The following is a 26,769-nucleotide window of genomic DNA, read 5'->3' as shown; positions in this document are numbered from 1 at the left end:
CACCCTGACAGCACCTCACACTCACCCTGGAACTAATAACCAGATCCGTCAGACTCACTCCATTGACGTTACCCTAGCCATATCACATTTATTCCATCTTTGTCATCCTTGCCACATGAGATTCACTGCATCCACCCGATTTCCTCATAATCACTCCGCCTTAGAACATAGAACATAGAACAATACAGAACAGAACATGCCCTTTGACCCACGATTTTGTGCCGAGCAATTGTCCTCACTTTAGCACTTACCCATGTACCTATCCACTTGCCACTTAAAGGTCACCAATGATTCTGACTCTGCCACTCGCACAGGCAGCGCAGTCCAAGCTCCCACCACTCTCTGGGTAAGGAACATACTCCTGTCATCCCCCTGTACCATCCACCCTTCACCTTCAATTTATGTCCCCTTGTAACACTCTGTTGTACCCGGGGAAAAAGTCTCTGATTGCCAACTCTATCTATTCCCGTGATCATCTTATAAACCTCTATCAAGTCACCCTTCATCCTTCGCCGTTCCAATGAGAAAAGGCCTACTACTCTCAACCTATCCTCGTACGACCTATTCTCCATTCCAGGCAATATCCTGGTAAATCTCCTCTGCACCCTCTCCAAAGCTTCCACATCTTTCCTAAAATGAGGCGACCTGAACTGCACACAATACTCCAAATGTGGCCGTACTAACGTCCGATACAGCTGCAACATCACCTCACGACTTTTGCACTCAATCCCTCTGCTAATGAACGTTCATAAACCATTGGCCTTCTTACAAGCTCTATCCACATGATAGGCAACTTTCAATGATCTATGAACATAGACCCCAAGATCCCTCTGCTCTTCCACCTTACTAAGAACCCTACCGTTAACCCTGTATCCCGCATTCTTATTTGTCTTTCCAAAATGGACAAGCTCACACTTGACAAGGTTGAACTCCATCTGCAACTTCTCAGCCTAGCTCTGCATCATATCTAAGCCCCTTCGCAGCCGACAACAGCCCTCCTCACGATCCACAACTCCACCAATCTTCGTATCGTCTGTAAATGTACTGACCCACCCTTCGACTCCCTCTCCGAAGTCATTAATAAAAATTACAAACAGCAGAGTAGACGGAATTGATCCTTGCCTAACTCCACTTGTAACTGGGCTCCAGGCTGAATATTTACCATCTATCACCACTCTCTAACTTCGACCGGTTAGCCAGTTCTCTATCCAACTGGCCAAACTTCCCACTATCCCATGCCTCCTGACTTTCCGCAGAAGCCTACCATGGGGAAACTTATCAAATGCCTTACTAAATTCCAAGTACACTACATTCACTGTTCTACACTCATCCGCATGCTTGGTCACCTCCTCTAAGAATTCAATAAGTTTTGGAAGGCAAGACCTACCCCTCACAAATCCGTGCTGGCAGTTCCTAATCAAGCAGTGTATTTCCAGATACTCATAAATCCTATCCCTCAGTACCCTTTCCATTACTTTGCCTACCAGCGAAGTAAGACTAACTGACCTGTAATTCCCGGGGTTATCCCTGTTCTCTTTTTTTGAACAGGGGCACAACATTCGCCACTCTCCAACCCCCTGGCACCACCCCCGTTGACAGTGAAGACGAAAAGATCATTGCCAATGGTTCTGCGATTTCCTCTCTTGCTTCCCACATAATCCTAAGATATATCCCGTCAGCCCCAGGGGACTTGTCCAGCGTCAAGTTTTTCAAAATGCCCAACATATCTTCCTTCAGAACAAGTATCTCCTCCAGCTAACCAGTCTGTTTCATACTCTCCTCTTCAATAATACCATCCCTCTCATTTGTAAATACTGAAGAAAATTACTCATTCAAGACCTCTCCTATCTCTTCCGACTCAATACACGAACTCCCACTACTTCGTCATCGGGATCTCCTCCCCCTCACCCCGTTACTGTCAGCCAACCTCCCTCCCTCACACACACTCAGACAATTTCACCAAGACACTCTCACACTCATTGCATCACTGTCACCCTGACCACCTCATTCTCGCTCCATCACCGTCACCATGACCCCCTCACACTCACTCCGCCACACTGACATCTTCACACTAACACCATCATCGTCACCTCGACCTTGTAACAATAACTCCTTCCCCGTCACCCTGATCCCCACACAGTAACTCGATTACCGTCAGACGGACCCCCTCACACTTACTGTGTCACTGACACACTGACTCCCTCACACTCACTCCACCGTTATCACCCTGAATCACCCACATTCACTATTTCACCATCACCCTGAAACCCTGAAAATCACAGTGTCACCCTGATATTCTCACACACACTGCATAACCGTCACCATCACTCCTCACATTCTCTCGATCATGCTGACCACCTCACACTCACTCTGTCTTCCTGACGGCCTCCCACTTTCTTTGCTGTTGTCAGCCTGACCCTGTCGCACTTACACTGTCACCATCAACCTGACTCCCTCGTACACACTCTGGCTCTATCACCCTTACTCGGCTCACTATCAATCCATTGCCCTCACCCTGATCTGATCACATTCACATCATCACTGCAACCCTGACCCCCTCACACTCACTCCATTGGCTTGACCCACTAACAATCACTCCACCCCCGTTATACTTTTCGCCTTATACTCAGGCTTTCACTGGTCCACGCACACACTGAAACTTCTCTGTCATTGTTACCCTGACACAATCACACTGAGTCCGTTCCATCACAAATTTCTCCTTACACTCACTCTATCAATGTAACCTGAGCCACTCACACTCACTCCATTAAAGTCACACTGACACCCTCGTTCTCACTACATCACTGTCACCATGACCCCCTTACAATCACTCTGTAGACATCACACTCGGTCACTCACACTCAGTCCATCACGGTCACCTTGAACCCTTCAATCTCAGTCCATCACAGTAAAGTTGGCATCCTCAATCTCTCTCTCCATCACCATCATTCTAACCACCTCACACTCATTCTATCACTATTTCCCTGACGCCATCACACTCACTCCATCACCATGACGCTGACGTCCTCAGTCTCTCGAGGTCTCTGTCACCCTGAACCCTTCAGTGTCACTCCATCATTTTAACTCTGACACCCATAAACTCTCTCCATCACCGACACTCTGACCCCTCGCACTCATTCCGTTACCATGATCCTGAACGCCTCTCTCACACTCTGTCACCGTCATCTAAACTGATCACAGTTAGTCAGTAGCTTTCACCCTCAATCGCTGACTCTCACTCTGTCTCCATCACCCTGACCCCATTAGACTCACACACATTCTGTAACTGCCAAGCTGACCCCCTCACACGCACTCCCTCACTTTCATCCAGACGTCCTTAAACTCAGTCTGTCACTCTCACCCTGTCCCCATCAGACTCCTTCCATCACCCTGACTGCTAACACTCATTGTATACCCCTCACCTTGACACCTTTACACTCCACTCCTCACTGTCACCCCGACTACTTCACACTCACTCCAGCACTGTAACGCTGACCACCTCACACTCCTTTCGTCACCATCGCTCTGACCCATCACATTCACTCTGTCACACAAACCCAATCACATCCAGTCCGCTCCGGCATCCTGGCTCCCAAACACTCAAACTCTCAAAATCATCCTGACCACCTCAGACTCACTCGGGCACCCTGGCAACCTCACATTCGCTCCGTCACTGTCACCACGAGCCCCTCAAACTCACTCAGGTAGAACCCTGACCCACTCACACACACTCCATCACCATCACCCAGACGCCTTCATACTCATTCCATCACTGACCCCTGACGCCCTCAAACCTATTTCCCTCATTTCACCCAGATCCTCTCACACATACTTCATCACCATCACCGTAAACCCCACGCACTCACACCATCACTGCTCCCCTTATCACCATATACTCACTCCATCACACAACTCCCTCACACTCTGTCAATTTCTTCCTGACCACCTCATACTCTCTCCATCCCAGTCACCCTGACCGCCTCACACACACACTTCATCACAATCACCCTGACTCCATCATACTCACTCCATCACCGTCACCATGACCCCTCACATTCGCTCTGTCACTGTCATCTTGACCCCCTCACACTCACACGCTCACTTTCACCCTGATTCCCTGACACTGACTCCATCACCGTCACGCTTGCACCCCATACTCACTCGGTCACGGTCTTTCTGACCACCTCACATTCACACCATCACTGTCACTCTGACTTCGTCTCTCTCACCCAGTGAACGCAACTCTGAACCTCTCAGACTCACTTCATCACTGTCACCTTGTCCACCTCACACTCACTCTGTCATAGTCACGCTTACATTCACGCTCACTTAATTGCACTGTCACACTCAAAACCGCCCTCACTCCCCCGCACCATCACGCTCATTTCCTCACTCGATCCCCCACTGTAATGCTCACAACTGTGCCACCTCGCCAGCACCCCACATGATCTCATACCGTCACGTTCCACCTCACGCTTGGTCTATGAATGTTGCGCTCACTCCCGTGCATATCCCCCCACTGTCTCGCTCACTCACCTGCACACTACCCAACACTCATGCCCGCTCTCCCGCACACTTGCTTAGCACCAAAGTCATTCCTTTACACGCTCTCCTACATTCTCACTTACTCCCCTGCACACTGCTCCACAGTAACACTCACTCTTGTGTACATGCACTCAGAGTCGCAGTCACTCACCTGCACAATCCCTCACCAATCTTTACTCTCACTCCCGCAAAAGGTCTCCAGCCATCATGCTCTGTTTCCTGCACACACCCCAAAATGCACGTTCACTCCCCTAAACACTCCCCCATCGTCATGCTCACCTCCCTGCACACGCCTCCATCTTTATGCTCATATATTAGCACATTCGTCCACCATCACTCTCTCTTTCCCGCACTTTCCCAACACAATGCTCACTCCCCTCCACAGTCTGCCATCATCACCATCACTCAGCTGCACACTCACCCAGCACATGCCTCACTCGCCCCAAATTCCCCACAATCTACTTCACATCATATTAAGTACACTGCACACTCACCCACTATAAAACTCAAACCCCACACTCTACACACTGTCATGATTACTACACTGTACACTGACACACTGTCATGTTCATTCCCACACACTTCCCCACCCTCACACTCTCACAAATCCCCCATAGCGCTCACTTGCCCACAGGCCCCGACCATCCCACTCAGTATGCACACACCCCAACCATCATGTTCACCGCCCCAAACACACCCACACCAATGTGCTCATTCTCCCACAAAATCTCACACATTCACACCCATTCCCCTGCAGTTTCATCAAATGTCATTCTTATTTGCCCCCACACTCAGTCGAACACACACTCTCCCACTCTCACGCTCACTCTCGCACACACTCCCACACAATGAAGTCCACTCACCCATCTTCAAATCACTCCCCTATACACGTTTACGCCATCACACAAAATCCCCCACTCACTCTCCTACCATCATACTCCCTCCCTCACACGCACCACTTCCTTTGCACTAAGTCCCTGGCATACTCCCCCACCGTCACACACAAACCACGACACACTTACCCACCATCATGCCCACTCCCCCGCACACTCACCCACCATCACACTGAGTCACCCGCACGCTCCACGGCCGTCCAACTCACTCCCGCACTTGATCTCCAGCCTCCCGCTCTCTTCCCCACAAACTCCCCACAGTCCCTCTCACTCCCCCACATCCACCACAATGTCATACTCACTCCCCTGCATGCTCTCTTAGTGTTATGTTCAAATTCCCTTCATCCCCCACCAGTGTTGCATTCACTCCACCGCGCACACCCCACCATCATGCTCACTTCTCCGTGCACACTGCCACTATCATGCTCACTACCCATCAGGCACTACCCAGTCACTCTCACCTTCCTGCACACACCCTTACCATCACACCTACTCCTCTGCATGCTCCCTAACCGTCACACACAATCTCCTACACGCGCACACCTCCTATCACAATCAGTGTCACAGATACATTCCCACCATCATACTCACTCCCCCATCAGACTCACTCCCCTGCACACTGCCCCACCGTTACGCTAAGTCCCCTCCCACTAACACACCTACACAACGGTCATTCCCAGGTACATTCCCCCATCGTCACACTGACTGCCCTGCACACTCCTCTGTGTTACAGTCAATCACCCACAATCCACCACCATCACATTCACTTTCCCGCACTCTCCCCCACCGTCACACTCATTAACCTGCACACTTCAGCATCATCACTCTCACGCCCCCACACACTTCTAAAAGGTCAATCTCCCTCCCCGTGCATTCTCCCACCATCAGACCCGCGCCCTTGCACACTCTCCCACCGTAACTACCCCAAACATTCACGCACCTTCATGCTCAAGCCTCACACACTTCCCACCCTGACGCTGAATCCCTGACACACTCCCCGACCGTTATTGTTACTTTCCGCACACTTCCTCACCATCACGCTCACTACCCGCTCACACCAACACTGTCAGAGTCAATCCCTCACACAATCCCCCACTATCATACTCACTCCCCCTTGCTTCTCGACTGTTATGCTCACTCCCCCGCGCAGCCCCCACTCCCCCGCGCACCCCCCCACCATTACTCTCACCAATATACTTCCCCTCCATCAAACTCACTCTCCCATCATCGTGCCGCCTCCCCACAAACGCCGCTGACATTTCACGTATTCCCCACTGCATTATGCCACCGTCACACTCACTCCCCAAACACTGTCCCATCATTTTGGTCACTCTCCATGCACACGCCACTGTCACACTCATTCACGAGCATACACACCCACCATCACACTCACTCCCCGCACACTCCTGCACTGGTTTGCCTACTCATCCCACACGCTATCCCATCGTAACGCTCTCTGCCACACATTCCCCAATGTCGTACTCACTCAGCAGGAGTCTCCACCAACGTCACACTCTCTCCCCTGCGTACTCCAATATCATCATGATCAGTCCCTGCGCCCTGTCCCATGGTCAAACTCACTCTTGCCAACATCACATTCATTCCCAAACATTACTGCACACTGTCATTCACCTCCCTGCACATTTGCCCACTGTCACGTTCGCAGTTACCCACAAACACCCTCACTGCCTTGCGCACATCCCCACTTTCACACTCAATCCTACACACTACCACACTGTACATTCACTCTCACGCACTCTCCTCTACCGTCACTGCCTCTTCCCTGCACATTCCCAAAACCATCACGTTCATTCCTCCTTCCGCTTCATCACTGTAATGCTCACCTCCCGCACACTTCTCCATCTTCTCTCTCACACCTCTGCACATGCACCCACCATCACACTCACTCAGCTGCACACTCCCCGACCATCACGCTCACTCCCTCACATATTGCCCCACCATTATTTTCACTCCCTCGCCCTCTCTGCCAATGCCATTCATGCACCCATCCCCCCCCCCCCCCACTGTCAAACTTACTCTGCTGCATCCACACCCATGGACAGGCTCGCTCAGATGCACAAATGCCAACGCCACTTTCACTCCACCTGCACACCCACATCGTCATGCTTACTCTCCTGCAAGCTCCCGTACTGTCAAACTCACACCCTCACAAATCCCATTACTATTGCACTTACTCCCCACATATTTGCGCTCCATCTCACTCACATCCCCCAAATCCCTCCATCATCATGTTCACTCACCCATACACTCCCCCACTCTCATGCTCGCACCACCACACACTGCCTCACCGTGAAGCCTACTCCCCACACATATGCCCACCATCACGCTCACTCACTCACACACACTCCACCATCATGCTCATTCCCCTGAATGCTCCCCACATTCACATTCACTCCCCCACACAATCCACCACGGTCACATTCACTCCCTTCCACACGTCCCCACCATCATACTCACTACCAAACATACGCCCCCACCGACACGCACACTTCCTTACACACCGCCACACCATAATGCGCATTAACCCGCACACTATGCTACCGTCACATTACTCACCTGAACACCTCCCCACTGTCCCGCTCACCCTTTCACGCACGGCCCTGCTGTCAGACCCATTCCTCAGCATTCTCTCCCACTGTCATACCATCTCCCATCAAACTTGCTTCCATCACACTCATTCCCCAGAAACTCCATCACAGTCACACTCATTCCCCTGCATACTACTGCAATATCATATTCACTTCACTACACTCTCCCCACCATCACATTCACTCCCCTATCCTCTTCTCCACTGTCACCCTCTCTTCCCTGCACACGCCCAAACCATCATGTTCACACTCCTGCACACTTCCCTCAGTCAAGCTGACTCTCCAACAAGCTCTGTCACCGTCATGCTCACTCCCGCACTCACCGAACAACGGACTTCCTAACCCTCACTCTTCCCTCAACGTTCAGCTCTCTTTCCTCCAACATGCCCACATTACCATGCTCACTCCCCCAAAGAGTTCCCCAACATTATGCTCAATCCTTGTAAACGTTATCACTATAACGCCTACCGTGTTATACACACCCCACCATCACGCTTACTCCCCTGCACGCAGCTGCACTGTTGCACTCTCGCCCCCTCACACTCCCTCACCATCACTTTTATTTCCCCTACACTCTCCTCCATTGTGACACGCTCTAACCTTCCCATGCCAACACCATATCCCTCACTCCTCTGCACACTTCCCCACCATCATGCTCCATCATCATCACACTCACTGCCCCATACACTCCCACACCATCTCAGTCCCTCCCCGCACACTCAGAGCGCATCACGCGCTCTCCCCCGCAAACGCCCACACTGTCATGTTCGATCCCACTGAATATTTCCCCACCATCGCACTCAGTCTCCTGCCCACTACCCCACGGTCCCTCTCAATCTCCATGCACAGTCTCCAACCGTCATCTACACTCCTCATACACTACAGCACCGTCACACCTACTCTACTGCACAGTCTACACAGTCACGCTCATCCGCCCGAATTCTCCCTCACAATCACGCTCACTCACACGCACTCGCCCTACCCTGAGCATTGGTCACATACCCCTCCCTAGTTAATTCTCTCGAACTGGCCTTTGGTCACATTCCCACTCAGACCAATGAGTATCTACCATGGGTTCCACACAGTCTCTGCCGTGTGAAGCAGCCTGTTGTCCAACTCCTATCCTTCAGCCCCTTCCGCAGCCGATGGTGCCTCCCCCAATGTTACCTCCTTGCAACGACTAATACTCTCACATTCACTCTATTCACGAGAAAGGACATTGTCCCAAGCCCCAGGTTGTTAAGTGAGCAACTGCCTGGCAAACCACATTCATCTTTACTCCCCAGAATCGGCCTGAATATCCACACCCCTCTTCTGTTCCCCCAGCAATTGAACGTAAGAAGAGGATTCGAGAAAGACAGAATTGCAGAGAGGGAGATTGCGATGTAACGAGTGCAGAACGCAGAGAGCGCAGGAGAATGGGGAGCGGAGGACAGGGAAATAGACTGTGTAAATGGAAGGCGGAGTGAGAGAAGCAGAGGAACAGTGTGAGCATGGGAGGGCGATATGGAGGGAGAATGAAAAAGGCTGAGAGAAGAATTGTGCACAAGGCCAGGTCTGTGTGGGGGGATGCAGAGGTGACAGCAAGGACAGAATGACTTAAACCCAACTGCTGACTTCAGGCCCAACCCTCCCGTTCCTATGAACGAGGACATGGGGCTGTGTCGTTCTCTCTGCAGCCCAGATTTTCAAAGCAAAGGCAAGCAACAATACCTTTCACTCTGCTGCTTGGCGCTTTTTAATGAACATTTTTGTTTACAAATTGAAGTGATAGAGTACATTCACTTGGATGTTGCCGTTTCCCATTGGCCACTAAGTTGTGAGAAACATTCTAATGTGTCCATGTAATCCAACTATGGGATAATGTTGGACAGACCAGAGCTCCCCTCAGTCTGTTAACATAGAGAGAGACTGCTTCATCACTGAAACACTGAACTGATATGAGGAAATCCTGAATGGATTGAATAACGATTGAATTTGATTGATTGTTGAATTTAAGTAAATGGACATTTCAGCGCATTCTTCAGAAGCTGTCTGAACTCAGAACAAAGAACAATACAGCGCAATACAGGCCCTTTGGCACTCGATGTTGCGCCGATCCAAGCCCACCTTACCCAACCCAGTCCACTATCCTCCATATGCCTATCCAATGCCCGTTGAAATGCCCATAAAGAGTGAGAGTCCACCACTGCAACGGGCAGGGCATTTCATGAACTCACGACTCGCTGAGTGAAGACTCTACCCCTAACATCTGTCCTCCACCTACCACCCCTTAATTTAAAGCTATGCCCCCTCGTAATAGCTGACTCCATATGTGGAAAAACGTTTCTCGTGGTCAACCCTATCAAAACCCCTAAGCATCTTGTACACCTGTAACAAGTCACCCCTAAACCTTCTTTTCTCCAATGCAAACAGCCGCAAGTGCCTCATATTTTCCTCATACCATCTTCCTACCATACCAGGCAACATCCTGGTAAACATCCTCTGCACCCGTTCGACTGCCTCCACATCCTTCCTATAGTATGGCGACCAAAACTGCACACAATACTCCAGATGCGGCCGCACCAGAGTCTTATACAACTGCAACATGACCTCAGCACTCCAGAACTAAATTCCTCCACCAATAAAAGCCAGAATGCTATATGCCTTCTTCACCACACTATTTACCTGGGTAACACCTTGCAGAGATCTGTGTACATGGACACCAAGATCCCTCTGCTCATCCACACTACCAAGTATCCGACCATTAGCCCAGTACCCCAACTTTTTGTTACTCATACCAAAGTGAGTCACCTCACACTTACCCACATTGAACTCCATTTGCCACCTTTCTGCCCAGCTCTGCAGCTTATCTATATGCCGCTGTAACCTGACACATCCTTCCTCAATGTCATCAACTCCACCGACTTTCATATCATCCACCAGATTCCTCACCCAACCTTCTAGCCCGTCCTCCAGGTCATTTATAAGAATGACAAACAGCAATGGTCCCAAAACAGATCTTTGTGGATCACCGCTAGTAATTGCACTCCAAGATGAACCTTTACCATCAACTACTACTCTTTGTCTTCTTCCAGCCAGCCAATTCCTAATCCAAACCTCCAACTCACCCTCAATGCCATACCTTCGTATTTTTTGCAGTAGCCTACCATGCGGAACCTTATCAAACGCCTTACTAAAATCCATATACTACTGCTTTACCCTCATCCACCTCCTTAATCACCTTCTCAAAGAATTCAACAAGGTTTGTGAGGCACGACCTGCCCTTCTCAAAATCATGCTGACTATCCTTGATCACATTATTCCTATCCAGATGTTCACAAATCCTATCCCTTACAATTCTCTTTGCCCACAACAGGAGTGAGACTCACTAGCCTATAGTTATGAGGGTAATCCCTACTCCCCTTCTTGAACAAGGGAGCCACATTTGCGATCCTCTAGTCTTCTAGCACTGTTTCGGTAGACAACGAGGGCATAAAAATCAAGGCCAATGGCTCTGCAATCTCCTCCTTTGCTTCCCAGAGAATCCGAGGAAAAATGCCATCAGGCGCAGTGGACTTATATATTTTCCCACTTTCCAGAATTTCCAACACCTCTTCCCTATATACCTCAAAGCCGTCCATTCTAATTAATTGTGACCCAGTATTCACATCGGCAACAATGTCCTGTTCCTGAGTGAATACTGACGAAAAGTATTCATTCAGTGCCTCCCCGATCTCTTCAGCCTCCACACGCAACTTCCTACTGCTTTCCTTGACTGGAACTATTACTACCCTAGTCATTCTTTTATTCCTGACATATCGAGGGAAAGCCTTTGGGTTTTTTCCTAATCCTACCATCTAAGGAGTTTTCATGTCACCTCCCTGCTGCTCTTAGCTCTCTCTTCAGATCCTTCCTGGCTACCTTATAACTCTCAATCGCCCCAATTGGTCCTTCATGCCTCATCTTTACATAGGCCGCCCTCTTCCTTTTAACAACGACCATTTCCTCCCTGCCTGACAGGTACATATTTAACAAGGACACTCAATAGTTGCTCCTTGAAAAGGCTCCACGTATCAATTACGCCCTTGCCTTGAAGCCTACTTTTCCAAGCCAGGCATCCACCGTTGTGCCTCACCGCATCATAATTTCCCTGCCCCCAGCTATAACTCTTGCCCTGCAATGCACACTTATCCCTCTCCAGCACTAGAGTAAAAGTCGCCGAATTGTGGTCACTGTCCCCAAAGTGCTCACCTTCCTCCAATTCTAACACCTGGCCTGGTTCGTTACCCAGAACCAAATCCATTATGGCCTCACCTCTTGGTGGCCTCTCTACATATTGTATCAGGAAACCCTTCTGCACACATTGGACAAACACCGACCCATCTAACGAACTCGAGCTATAGCTTTCACAGTCAATATCAGGAAAGTGAAAGACCCCATAACAACCACCCTATTAATTTCTCTCTATTCATGAATCATCCTCGCAATCCTTTCTTCTACGTCTCTAGGACTATTAGGAGGACTGTAGAAAACTCCTGACATGGTCACCTCACCTTTCCTATTCCTAACCTCAGCCCAAACTACCTCAGATGGCGAGTCTTCATCCATCGTCCTTTCCACCGCTGTAATCCTATCTTTGACAAGCAATGCCACACCTCCCACTCTTTTACCCCCACCTCTGACCCTTCTAAAACTTTTAAACCCTGGAACCTGCAACAGCCAATCCTGTCCCTGTTCTACCCATCTCTCCGTAATAGACCCAACATCGAAATCCCAGGTTCCAACCCACGCTGCAAATTCACCGACCTTACTTCGTATACTTCTTGCATTGAAGTATACACATTTAAAGCTACTTTCTACTTTACAGGCACCCTCCTTTGAGATTGATTCCATGTTCCTAACCTCCCTACACTCCAGGGCCTGCACCCTAACGCTACAGTCTTGGTTCCCATGCACCTGCAGAGTTAGTTTAAACCCTCACCCACCCCCCTACAAGTGCACCAGCATACCTTTCCCCAAGGATACTGGTGCCCCTCTGGTTCAGTTGTAGACCATCCTGATTATAGAGGTACCACCTTCCCCAGAAAGAAACCCAGTTATCCAGAAAACGGAATCCCTCCCTCCTGCACCATCCCTGTAGCAACACATTTAACTCTTCTCTCTCCATGTTCCTTGACTCTCTATCACGTGGCACGGGTAACAAACCAGAGACAACAACTCTGTTTGTTCAAACTCTGAGCTTTCTACCTAGCTCCCTGAAATCCTGCCGAACATCCTCAGCCCTCTTCCTACCTATTTCGTTGGTGCCAATGTGGACCACGACTTAGGGCTGCTCCCCCTCCCCCTTAAGGACCCGGAAAATACGATCAGAGACGTCACGTACCCTTGCACCTGGGAACGTACCCTTGCACTTATTCTGCGTCACTGCATAAATCGCAGTGTTTGTGCAATAACTGAAAGCTGCAGCATGAAGCCCAAATCCCAAATATAACGATGGAGATGTCCAGGGGTATTCACAATTTCCTGAAACCAGACCCACATAGAATAGAGCATAAGAATTGACCACAGCAGGATGAAATTGGCCGAGATCAAAAAACTAGAATGATGGATTTAATTTGATTTATCATTTTTGTTTCCGCCTGAGCGCACCCATGGTGGTAGCTCGGAGTCTCCTGCGGGCTCCACTGGTCACTAAAATGTGTATGGTGGTGAGACCATTGAGCAGCAGAATCTGGAGAAACGGTAGAGCCGGGATTGAAGGGGGGAGATCGTGACCCTGACATGAGAGGATTAAACGCCATCTTTTGCAGAACATAACCAGGGGTGGTTCAACAGCCAATACCGAGTTGTGAGCATAATATACCAGAAAATGTTCTTTAAACAACTCAGCATAGTCACTGCTTCCAGCCCCACAACCGCTGATTTCTCACTGCAATATTTACTATTCAGTTTATGGCACAAATTGCCACAAACCGATCAAAGGTGAAAGTGACGGTGAACCAGACAGAACAGTCAATGGATGCATAAACCAGGACGGCTTGGATATTCCACACGGGGATGGATGTGAAAAAATAAAACAATTCCGCAAAAACAACGGGAATCTTTCTCAGTATCATGTCGAAGATAATGAGCAGTAAATCTGCCGCTGCCCTGGCCACCAGCTAACGTCTCACACATGGAGACAATCCACAATCTTTCTCATGCAGGATGTAGATTGTCAGTGGGTTAACTGTGAGGAAGGAAAACAAGCAGATTATCCATCAGCCTGTACGCAAATTTCCTAGTCTGACTGAGGACCCAGTGATATTATCAAATGTGTAACTGCACACAGAGAATTATTACTGAAATCATTGGAGCTGCAATAACAAATGGGAAAATCTGAATTACTGACAAAAATGTCACAAATCACAAGAAGCCCTCCCTCCCCAAACACAGAGAGACACGTCCACAAGAACAGATGGTTCCTGAGAAATTCCCACAAACTCGATAACTCGAGAGCAGGCACAGGTCATTTCTTTCAAGTTGCGATCCTGAAGGATTCATTCCCAGTTCCTTGAAGACAAACGGAATTTCGAAATTACTGCTTTTTCGTCTAAATTGTGGTCGATCCTGTGTCGTGAAGAAATGGAAACACAGCGAAAACGTACTCAACCCTTTCACTGCCTGAGGGACTTCGGATCAGTGTCTCCCTCTCCTTGGAACGGAATCATTTCCCGAGGCATATGACCATTTGTGCAATTCATTGACGTCCGGCCGTTCACAAAGAATATCGGGGACAGAATGTTCGGGGAATGTCCGTTATAAAATATTGGGTACAGAATATTCCAGGAAATCTTCCGCAGCTACTTCGGCAGCATTCCCCATATTTTCCTCCCCTACATTGGTGACTGTATTGCAGTTACCTGGTGCTCCCTCGAGGAAATTGAACAGCTCATCAATTTCACAAATATACTCGAGCCATCCTCAATTTCACCTGGATCTTCTCAGGCACCTAATCCCTTCCTAGACTTCTCCATCTCCGTTTCTAGAGAGCAATTAACAATGGACATTTCCTACAAGCTCACTGACCTCCATAGAGACTACAACTCCTTCTATCCTGCCTCTTGTAAAAACGCGATTCCTTATTCACAATTGCTCAATATCCGTCCCATCCGATCCCAGGAGCACCAATTACACCTCAGAAAAAAAAACAGGTAGCCTCCTTCTTCAAAGATTGCAATTTCCCTTCCCACATATTTGATGATGCCATCCAGCGCATCTCCTGCACTTCCTGTACCTGTGCCTTCCAACCCCAGTGCTCCCAACGCATCAAGGACAGACACCCTTCACCTTCCACCCCACCAACGTCTGTATACATCGCATCATCATCTGTCGCCATTTACGCCAACTACAAACAGACACCACAACTTGGAATATAGTTCCCTCCCTACCCTGATCAGAGGCCATTCCCTCCGCGACTTCCTTGTCAGATTGACACCCGCCAGCCCTCATCCCACTCCTGACACCTTCCCCTGCCACCGCAAGACCTGCAAAACCTGCGCCTACACCTCCCGCCTGATATCCATCTGCGGCCACAAAGGATCCTTTTGTATCCGACAGAAACTTACCTGTGCCTCCGCCAATGTCATCTACAGTGTCCTTTGCACTCGATTTGGTCTCCTCTACGTCAGGGTTACTGGACACCATCCTGCAGATCATTTCAGAATACGTCTCTTGGACACCCGCAGCAATCACCACCACCGCCCCATGTTGAACACTCCTATTCCACCTCCCACTCCATCAAGTCCATGCAGGTCCTGGCTTCTTCATCGAGAAACAATAACCATCTGAAACCTTGAGGAAGACGCCTTATATTCCGCCGTGGGACACTGCAACTCAACAGGGTCAATGTAGATTTCATCATTTTTCACATTTGCTCTCCCCCTATTTTATCGCAATCTGAAGCCTCCAACTCGGCAACGCACCCTTGACCTCTCCTTCATCTTTCCGATTTTCTGGTCGGCACTCCTCTCTGACCTATCAGCTTCTACCCCATCTTCACCTGTCTGTCACATTCTCAGCTACCTTGCCCTCAGCCCCAACCTCTTTCCATTTGTCTCTCAGCCACTCAGCCCAGAAACCTCATTCCTGATGAAGGGCTGATGATCGAAAAGTTGATTCCCCTGCTCCTCGGATGCTGCCTAACCTGTTTTGCTTTTCGAGCATTACATTCCCAGTTAGAAAACAGTCTGACACCATCCTACTCAAAGAATCAGGCCTGATGGGTAATGTTTCATGAAGCACTATCACCATCCCTGGGTATGTCTGTCCCACCGGCAGGACAGAACAAAATGTGATGGGGTTTCTCTGGGTTAAAGTTAGGGAAGAAGTTACCCTGCAATTCCCCAACATTGATTGCAGGACCCCGGAAATCTCACGCTAACTGGTGAAAGGTGGTAAAGGAAATCGCCTGAGGATGGATATGTCCTGCTCCTCTCCACCCCAACTCTCAGTGGTAACTCAGTTCCCCTTGACTTTGAAAACAAATCAAAGGAGGCACTGCGGGTGAGACAGGCACAGTACAGACTCTGGGTCTGGGACTTCATGGCCATCAGCAAGTGTGTCTCCACATGTCCACCACTGACTGAGCAGGGAGCGACATCAAATACACAGCAGCAGACTGGGGCAACTGATTGGGGAACCAATAAGAAGGAATCATTCTCACCAAACTCCTGTTTCCAGATGGATCTGTCTCTAACAGAATCTGTTGGAGCAGCAAACACACAGTCCTTGTGGAGAGAATAGCTCAGCCACCTCATATTGAAGATCCTGCCCACTGTGTTATGTGGCATTCCCTCCTGTGAAGTAGGATATACTTCGAAAGGACCAAGCAAATGGAAGTTGCCTCCATGAGACAACATGGTCCATCAGCGTCAACAGCATCAATGGCGTTCCCTCCATCATAATGTCAGAAGTGGACTGCTCACCGATGGTTCCAAAATGTTCAGTAGCATTCATAACTTCACCTATACTGAAGCAGGCGATTCAGCCCAGCAAGAGTTTTAAACAGGAACAGAATGAGGCTGTTCAGCTATTCGCGCCTGCTGGCCAGCAATTGAAGCTGATCTTTTAATATCTCATTCCTGGTCCATTGGAAATTACAAGGAACATTCATCCTTTCAAAACTGCCACACAGGAATATGGGAGGACTGGATATTGAGCCGGGAGAAGGGATAAGTTAGTCATATTGTGTCTTTATCAGTTTATCACAAATTCACGACTGCAGTGATTCAGTAACCAGTACTGGGACCTCAACGATTTGCAACGTTTTCGTGAATTGCAACGAATGTATTCTAATTTAGCTAGTCAGAAAATAAAGTTATCAAGAGCACGTAGAGAATCTCTATTTGGATAAGCAATGGAAAGCGACTTGGCAGCTGGAATGTAACGTGGGTATATGTAAAACCTTGATATTTTTCAGCAAGAACAACAGTCTGTAAAATAAATAAACGTAGGGAGATATCAGGACTTCGAGACACAGTGTGCACTGCTGGGCTCAGTCTGAAATTTTCTGTCATGGGAAGTGTTGTTCCATCTCCCTGATGGTCTGTTCCCTAATGTTCCCAGTGGCCCCACTGCTCCCGTTACAAACTGGATATTTACAAGTGGTTGGTTGGCGGTGGGGAGTGGAGAGGGGTGCTGTTTTTGAGCCGTTGTCCAAGGGGATGTGCTTTATTCAGAAGACTTTCATTTCGGGCTACATGGAGACCTGAATACGTTGGGAATAGCTGTCTGGTTCTGAATGAAGAAGCTCTGGTTGATGTTAGGACATTGGGTATTCACCAAAATGATGTACTGTGCGTAGGCACACTGCAACATAAATGGAGTGGAAATCCGAGGGTCCAATCACAAAATGATAATGAAAGGCATTACAGATCAGCTGAAATTGTTAGGTACAATATATTTTCAATCCATAACAGAGAAAAAAATCAGAGGAGATAGCTGTCCAGCAGACGACACTGTGTCGATCAAGGGCTGCTCAGTCCAACCCAGCAATCTGCCAAGTGCAGAAAACTGTGCAGACCACAGCAGTGCATGGCTCTATAAACCCAAATTGGACATCTGTCCAGCACGGGGTGCTGTGCAGACCAAGGCATTGCCTCGATCGTTAAACTCGGACTAGATGTATGTTCATCACTGGGAGCTATGCAGAACACAGCAGTGCATTGACCTTTATACACGGACTATAATGCTGGGAACGCACATCAGGCCAGGCAGTATGCGAAGAGCAAGAGAATCGAAGTTTCAGAAATATGCACCAATCAGATTTCTGATGAAGGGATTATGCCAGAAACGTTGATTCTCCTTCTCCTTGGATACTGACTGGCCTACTGTGAATTCCCAGCAGCACACTCTCGACTCTGATATCCAGCATCTGAATCCTCACTTTCTCATAGGTCTCTGTCGAGCACTGAGAGCTCGGGAGACCACAACACTGCAGTGATCTATAAACCTGGAAAAAATATCTGTTCAGCGTGGAGACCGAAGCAGACCAACGCAGTGCTTAGATCTAAAGACCTGGAAAATTTATCTGTCCAGCACCAGAGACTATGCAGACTACAGCAGTGCATTTACCTACACAAGCGGACTTGATATCTGTCAATCACAGGGAGCTATGCAGACCACAGTAGTGAAATTGCATCGAGGTCACCCTGAATGAAGCAATTTAGGAGAGGTTGAGTTTAATTTTAGTTCGCTTTCTACAACTTTGAATGTTTTTTGGATATACTTTTCTAAAGTATAGTGAGAATAGATTGTAAAGTCATGAAACAACCCCAATGGAAGCATACGGGCCAACGAAGGGCATGTCTATCTCTTTCTGTTATTATCTAAAGGACAACATTGCAAGGAATCGTAGAAAACTGCTCTGGGTCTTCAAAGGCATTATTTGAAGAAGGAAACAGCGTGGAATGTCGTAAAAATGTTGGCAGGGTCAGAATATTCCAGGTTGAAGGCCAATGCACCGCCCACACTTAGTGTGTTTCTTATTTGTTCTATTTTCTGGAGAGTATTTTCTTGCCAATCTATTATCTTTTTAACGTGACTCATTTAGGAGTGGAGGGAGTGAGTCCCAGACCAAAGTATCGTGAGGGGAATCAAGGCTTCAAGATTGAAAGAACAGTGCTGCCGAGAGACAAGTCCAAGTGTTGTCTGGATACTGGGCCGGGGCAGTCTGGAGACTGCGTCTGGTACAGTTTGCAGACTGGGCCCCCGTGTGGTCTCGGGACTGGGTCAAGTGTGGCCTGGCAACTTGGCCCGGTGTCGCCTGTACAATAGGCCCGATGCAGTTGGCAGACTGGTCCTGGAATGTTCTGCAGTCTGGCCCAATGTTTCCCAGAGACTGGGTCTGCTGCGGCCTGGAGACTGGGCCTGCTCCGGTCTGGAGATTTGGCCCGGTGTGCTATGGAGACTGGCCCTGGTATAGTCTGGAGTCTAGGCCCCGTGAGGCCTTGAGACTGGGCACGATGCACTCTGGAGACTGAGCCTGGTGTGGTCTGCCGACTGAAACTGGTGTGGTCGACCGTCTCGAGACTAGATATTGTATAAGATCGCTAGTAGGATTTGGTCCAATGAAAGATAGTACTGGGAAGTGTTAGTTGAATCTGAGGACACGGGGAAGCACTTTTTTAATACTTTTCGTCAGTATTCTCATTTGAAAATGGCATTATCATTGAGAATACGGAGATACAATCTACAATATTATATAGGATTGATGTTGACAAAGGGGTAGTTTTCTCAATTTTGGAAGATCTAAATATAGTTAGTAACCCTGCTCCAGCGGGATTTATTCTGGGATCTCTGGAAAGCCAGGGAGGAAATTACGCATTCTTTGACTTCAAAATATATGTCATCATTGTCGACAGGAGTTGTGCCAGAATACTGGAGGATAGCAAAAGTTGTTCTCTTGTTTACGAAGGAGTGTCGGGACAACCCTGGTAATTAAAGGGCAGTGCGCCTCACACCATTTATGAGTAATATGTTGCACAATTTTGTGAGAGATAAGATTTGTAATCACCTGGAAAGGAATAATTTGATTAGAGATAGTCAACATAGTTTTGTGAAGGGCAGGTCGTACCTCACTCACCTTATTGAGTTCTTTGATAAGGTAAGAAAACATGTGGGTGAAGGTAAAACGGTTGGTGTGGTGTACAAGGACTTCAGTAAAGCATTTTATAAGATTCCACACGATAGGGTATTGCACAAAATACTGAGTTTTAGGATTCAAGGTGATTCAGCGGTTTAGATCAGATATTGTCTATTTGAAAGAAGACAGAGGGTGATGGTTCGTGGGAAATGCTCATTCGGGAGGTCAGCTACCAGTGGTATACTGCAAGGACTTGTTTTGGGGCCACTGCGGCTTGTCGTTTTTTAAATGATCTGGATTTGGGCGAAGATGGATGGGTTAGCAAATTTGCGGGCGACACGAAGGGAGGCATGGTTGTGGATCGTTCTGACAAATACATAAGATGCAGTGCTAGACTGAGAAGTGGCAATTGGAGTTTAATACAGGCAAGTTTGATGTAGTTCAATTCGGAAGAAATGACAAGAATTCAGATGATTGAGCTTATGGTAAATGTCTTGGCAGTTTAATTGAACAGAGAGATCTCAGTGTCCAGGTGCATACATACCTGAAAGTTGCCACTCAGGTTTATAGGGTTGTTAAGAAGGCATATGGTGTGTTGGCGTTTATTCGGAGGGGGATTGAGTTTCGGAGCCAAAAGGGCAAGGTTCAACTGATCAAGACACTGGTAAGGCCACACCTGGATTATTGCCTGTACTTCTGGTCAGTGCATTATATGAACGATGTGGAAAATTTGGACAGGTACCAGATGAGATTGACGAGAAAGTTTCCTGTCATGGAAGGAAGGTCTTACGAGGAAAGGGTGAATGAGGACTTACACTGTATCCGTTGGAGAGAAGAAAGTTTAGAGGTGACTTCATCGAGACGTACAAGATTATCAGAGGGTTGGATAGAATGGACAGAGAGAGGCTTTATCCTCGGATGGTGAAGGCTAACACGAGGAGGCACAGCTTTACGTTGAGGAGTCAGAGACGTAGGATTGATATGAGTTGTAGTTTCTTCACTCAGAGTGCAAATTGGGGCCAGGAATGACCTGCCTGCAACAGTAGTCGAGTCACCGACATTAAGCACATTCAAATGGGCTATGATGGCGCGTAAATATGGATAATAAAGGAACGATGTAGTATAAATGTGAATCAGATTATATTCACCGTTCGGTGGCATTGAGTGCCGAAGGGCCTTTGCTCCGCTGTAACTCTCTATGTTATATGACTTTCGGTCCGGTGCAGCCAGGAGACTAGTCATGGTGCGGTCTGGAGACTGAGCGTGGTGCAGTCTGGAGACTGGGCCTGGTGCGGTCTTGAGACTGCGCCCAGTGCTGTCTGGATATTTGTTGCTGGCACAAACTGGGTTGTAATTCGAGTCAGTTCTTTCTTTCATTTTTATTCTTCTGCTGGACTTTCATTGATTATTCTTTCAATTATTATAGAATACTGAAGAATCTACAGTGAGATTTCTTGTACTTTCGTAAGTGAAGTCATTGGTAACTTTCCGCTGCAAACATTAAAGTTCACGTGACAATGAAGCCAATTCAATCCAAATGTGAGAGAGTCACTGTACCTGATGCCCCTTTCAAACAAACCTGCTGCTTGTGCAGTGAGATGGAGCGTCTGGAGATAATTTATTACTTTACTTAAAACAAAAGAGGGAGAGACAGACAGCGAGAGAGTGAGGGGGAACATTTTGATTCCCATTTCAATGGATTTGCCACCAAAGAGCAGAAAGCCAAATGACGCAGCTGCAGAGATATACACTTCAATAGACTGAAGTACATATGCAAGCGCGCACGTGTACACACACACACACACACTCACACACACACTCACAAACCACATTCACACAGAACCATGGAGGTATTCAGCCCTTAATGCCTGTCTTGACATTCAGTGGCTGATCTGATCATGGCCGCACCTGTTATTCCTCCTGGGAAATAAGGCAGGGCAATTGGATATCATGTGAGAATAAGGGCATTCTGGGACCTGTGAACATAATTCTGTCAACGCAAGTTTACATTATAATTTGGGGCAAGGCCAGTTCTGATGGAATTGAGCAAAAACGTTCAAATGCTAATTGGGGGAAGCTGTTGAAGGTGAAAGGACGTCAGGAAAGTGGGAGTCATTCAAAAGCGAGATAGTGAGACTTCAGGAATTGCATGTTCCGTCAGTGTGAAGGGAACTGCTAACCGAAGGAGGGCACAGGATATGTCAGGGGATGTTGAGGCGTTGGACAAGTAAAAAAGGACTCATATTCAGGTACAGGCTAGTGGTATCAAAGGAATCCCTTGAACACACTGAGTGTAGGACAACACTTAGCAGGGAAATCACGAGGGCAAAAAGTGTGCATGAGGTAGCTTTGGCTGATAAGGTTAAGGAGATTTGAAAGAGATTCTATAAATATATTAACGACAAAAGAGAAAGTCGAGAGTCATTAGGGCGCAATAAAAAAAAACAATCAGCCATCTCATGACTGGCTCCACAGGAGATGAATGAGGTTATTAATTCTATTGTCAAATGTACTCACGTGAGGACACTGAAAAGTTTACATGTCGCCACAAGTGACAGAATCTTAGAGACAAAGCTTCCATGTTCCCCACCTCCATGAAACAAAATCTTGGTAGAAATCAGAAAAACGAAGAAAATAAAATTAAATGTAAAATATTACGGCCGCTCCTGTAGTGGTGGAAAAACAGAAAAACAGTTTGTTGTTCAACAACAGAGTCCATAAGTGCCTGGTCATGCTGGGTTCACACTGTACATAAGGAATCGACCTCCCCCTCCCCGCTGCCTTATCGCCTGTTTCTGCTCGAAGGATGAGGTCCCACACAAAGACTTCACGTCGGTATTTACTCTCGAGCAAAATGCAGAAGAGAGGAAAGTCAGGGAAATAAAAATAAGTGATCTATGAAACGAGACCACATTCCAGAAGCGGAAGAGCTGACGGTCTTAAAATGCATAACCATAGATAAAAACCCGGGACATGTTCAAATGTATGCCGGAATCATTGCAGGAAGCTGGGGAAGACACTGTGCTTGCACGGGCTGAGATGTTTGTATCATTCCTTCGAGTTCTGGTGAAGGATTACTGGATCATTAATTCCGATTTCTCTGCACAGATGTTGCCAGACCTGTTGAACTTTCCTCGCACTTTCTGTCCTTGTTTCTGACATACAGAATCTACAGTCCTTTCAATTTTTTTTATTTGTATCATTGACAGCCACGGGTGAGGTGCTGAAGGATTTGAAGACAGCTAATGTGGCAACTTTATTTTTAAAAAGGTTGCCAGGAACGACAGACCAGTGACTCTGACGTCTGAGATGGCAAAATGTTTATAGGAGCTTCTGGGAGGCAGGATTTACATGCATTGGGAAAAACAAGGACTGATTAGAAATATTCAGCATGGCTTTTTTCGTGGGAGAACTGGTCTCAAGAATTAGTTTACATTTTTTGAAGAGGTGACCAAGAAGATAGATGAATGGCAATCAGCATACATTGTCTACGTGGACCTTAGCAAGCCCCAACATTTGGGAGAGCTAGTCAATTAGATACAACATTGCCTGAACAGTAGGAGGCAGAGGGTGCTGGGAGAGATTTGTTGTTTCTCCTGGGTGCCTGTGACCAGCGGTGTGCCACAAGGAGCTCCTTTTCATTGTTTGTCTAAACGATTTAGATGGGAATGTAGGAACCTTGGAAAGTAAGTTTGACAATGAAACCCCCAAAATTATTTGTTATAGTGGGCAGTGCAGAAGGTCCCGGAAAAGAACGGTGGCTCAGTTGTTAATACCGTTGCCTCACAGCACCAGGAAACAACTTCGATGCCAGCCTCGGGCAACTGTCTTTGTGGAGTTCACACGTTCTCCCTGTGCCTGCGTGGGTTTCCTCCGGGTGCTCCGGTTTCCTCCCACAATCCAAAGATGTGCCAAATGAATTGGCCATTCTGAATTTCCCATAGGTTGGTGCATTAGTCAGAGGGAAATGTGTCGGGGTGGGTTAATCGTCGGAGAGTCGGTGTGGACTTGTTGGGCAGAAGGGCTGTTCCACACAGTAGGTCATCTAACCTTGATCCAATGGGCCAAGGAATGGCAGATGGAGCTTCTTTCTTTTTAATGTGAAATGCTGCATTTTGTTAGACAAACCAGCGCAGGATTTACACAGTTAACGTTTGGGCCCTGGGCAGTATTGTTCAACAGAGAAACCCAGGTTGCAGGTACATAGTTCTTTGAAAGTGGACTCGCAGGTAGACAGGGTACGTACGAGGGAAAGCTGACCTTCAACTGAAACACCAATGTGCATAGGATTTGGGACATCATGTTGAGGCTGTGCAAATGAATGGTAAGGTCACATTTGGTGTACTGAGGCCAATTCTTGTCGCCCTTCTATAGGAAGGATGTTATAAACTGGAAAGGGGACAAAATATGTTCAATGATGTGGCGGAGACGGGAGGTTTTCAGCTATATGTCAAGTCTGTGATTTTGTTCCTTTTGCGTCGGAGGATGTGAGGTGACCCTACAGAGGTTTATAAAATCATGAGGGGCACAGATAGGATGCACGGCCAAGGTCTTTTTTCCCACAGCAAGTGTGTCTGAAACCAGAGAGGATAGCTTTAAGGTGAGAGGGAAGAGATTTAAAAGGGCAGTTGTTTCTCACAGAGGGTTGTATATATATGTCGCCAGCTATCAGAGGAACTAGTATATCTGAGTACAAGTACAACATTTAAAAGACAGTTGGATGGGTACATGTATAAAAAAGAGTTGGAGGAGTACGTGCCAAAAGCAGAAAATGGAACTAGTTCCGTTTATGAAACATGGTGTAGAGAATTCTGATGCTGATGTGGTGCTACAGACCACAGCAGCAGCAGAAGCATAATTATATTCAACCCCAATCCGCAATTTTTTTTATGGCGATAATCCCTCAGTTTGCCATTACTACCAAGCCGATCTATGGTTCGGTGATTAGTGTATTTGTACATTCGAGACAGAACCATGTGTACCTAAACCTGATAGCAAACCATTAAAACTACCACACTTACTGCTTATATTCCAAACTGTTGGACTAACATCTGACAGAGAGGGCGAAATAACCCCAAGGCAATAGCCCAATAGTCAGGCCACATCCAGTCATAAGTGATGATGGACGGTTAAACAATTCGCTGGAGGACATGGCTCACAAATATCCCTGTCCTAAATAATGGAACAGCCTTGTAGCTCTGTGTAAAAGATAAGGATGAAGTATCTGCAACATCCCCAGCCAGAAGCATTGAATCATTGATCTACCTAACTCCCGCATAATGCCCACTGCATCACAGATGCCCGTCTTAAATCAATTCGATTTTCGCACGTGACGTGAAGAACACAGTAAACTGACAAAGTCAATGGACCCTGATGTCATTCCTGCAAGAGGACTGGAAACTTGTGCTGCACAACAAGCAGTGTCACTGGGGAAGCTGTTTCATTCCAGCTCCAACTCTGCTTTCTCACTGGCAATGTGGAAAATTACTAATCTATGCCCTATTCCACAAGAGGGGAATAATTTCAATCAGAGCATGTACCACACCCTCAGACTCATCACTATATTTAAATTTGTGTAAGGTCTTCTTGACAGCTGACGAGCTGCACAGAAACGGCCAAGCAAGGTGATCAATTGTATCAAATTCACCAGAGGTCGAAGGATAAACCCAGGTGGAATTTACGATTTTGAGATGCCGGTGTTGGACTGGGTTGTACAAAATTAAAAATCATACATTCCCAGGTTTTTGTCCAACAGTTCTAATGGGAAGCACTCGTTGTCAGAGCGCTGCTCCTTCATCGGGTTGTGTACATTTGGAAGTTTTGTTTTTTAACCCTGGATACAGGACAGATCTTTAGCCTCTGTATCGGAAAAGGGGACGGGAAGTAAAGTCCTACCGACCCATGTAGAGGCCTCCTTCCTAACATCTGACAGCTTATGACAACCTTTACAGAACTTTCCCACAGACTGCACAGAAAGATCAGGAAACGAGTAAGCCATTCAACAAATTATGCTTCCCCCATTCCAGTTCATGGCTGAACATCTACCTCATGCATTTCACCCCGAAAATGTATGCATCCCTTAATGTTATTGGAAAAAAAATAAATATCATCTTCAGCAGTACCTTCGATCCGTCGTTTTGAAATGATGTCTGATCATTAATGTTCAATCCATGGTCCTGCGCTATCACTTGCCATTTAGTGTCTATGCATTTTCAGTGCGTTTGCTCTCACAGGCTTGAGTGGGAGAGAATTACCAAAGTTCAATAGTCTCTGGGTGCAGACATTTAGTCTTGTCTCAATGCAGAATGGCCTGGCTGTACCTCATAATGTGGCCTCTTGTTTCAGACGTCCCAGCCAGGGGAATTATCATCCTTGCATCGAATCTGTCTCGCCGTCACAGGTTTACATTATTTACTCAGACCTTCACTCATTTTCCTAAACCCTTTGGAAAACAGGCTTAGTCCACATAGATTAAGTCTCCACAACATGCCTGATATCCCAGAGATCCTTCACTGCACTCCCTGAAGGTCGGTTTTGTCCTTTATTAGGTACAGAAATCAAAACTGCACATAATGTTGCACAATTTTAGTCATGCGTTCTCACCAAATTGCAGCTG

Source organism: Chiloscyllium punctatum, chromosome 46 (genome assembly GCF_047496795.1).
Source record: "Chiloscyllium punctatum isolate Juve2018m chromosome 46, sChiPun1.3, whole genome shotgun sequence".
NCBI classification, from domain to species: Eukaryota; Metazoa; Chordata; class Chondrichthyes; order Orectolobiformes; family Hemiscylliidae; genus Chiloscyllium; species Chiloscyllium punctatum.
The sequence above is the reverse complement of the archived record's forward strand: the minus strand, read 5'-3'. Positions refer to the sequence as shown.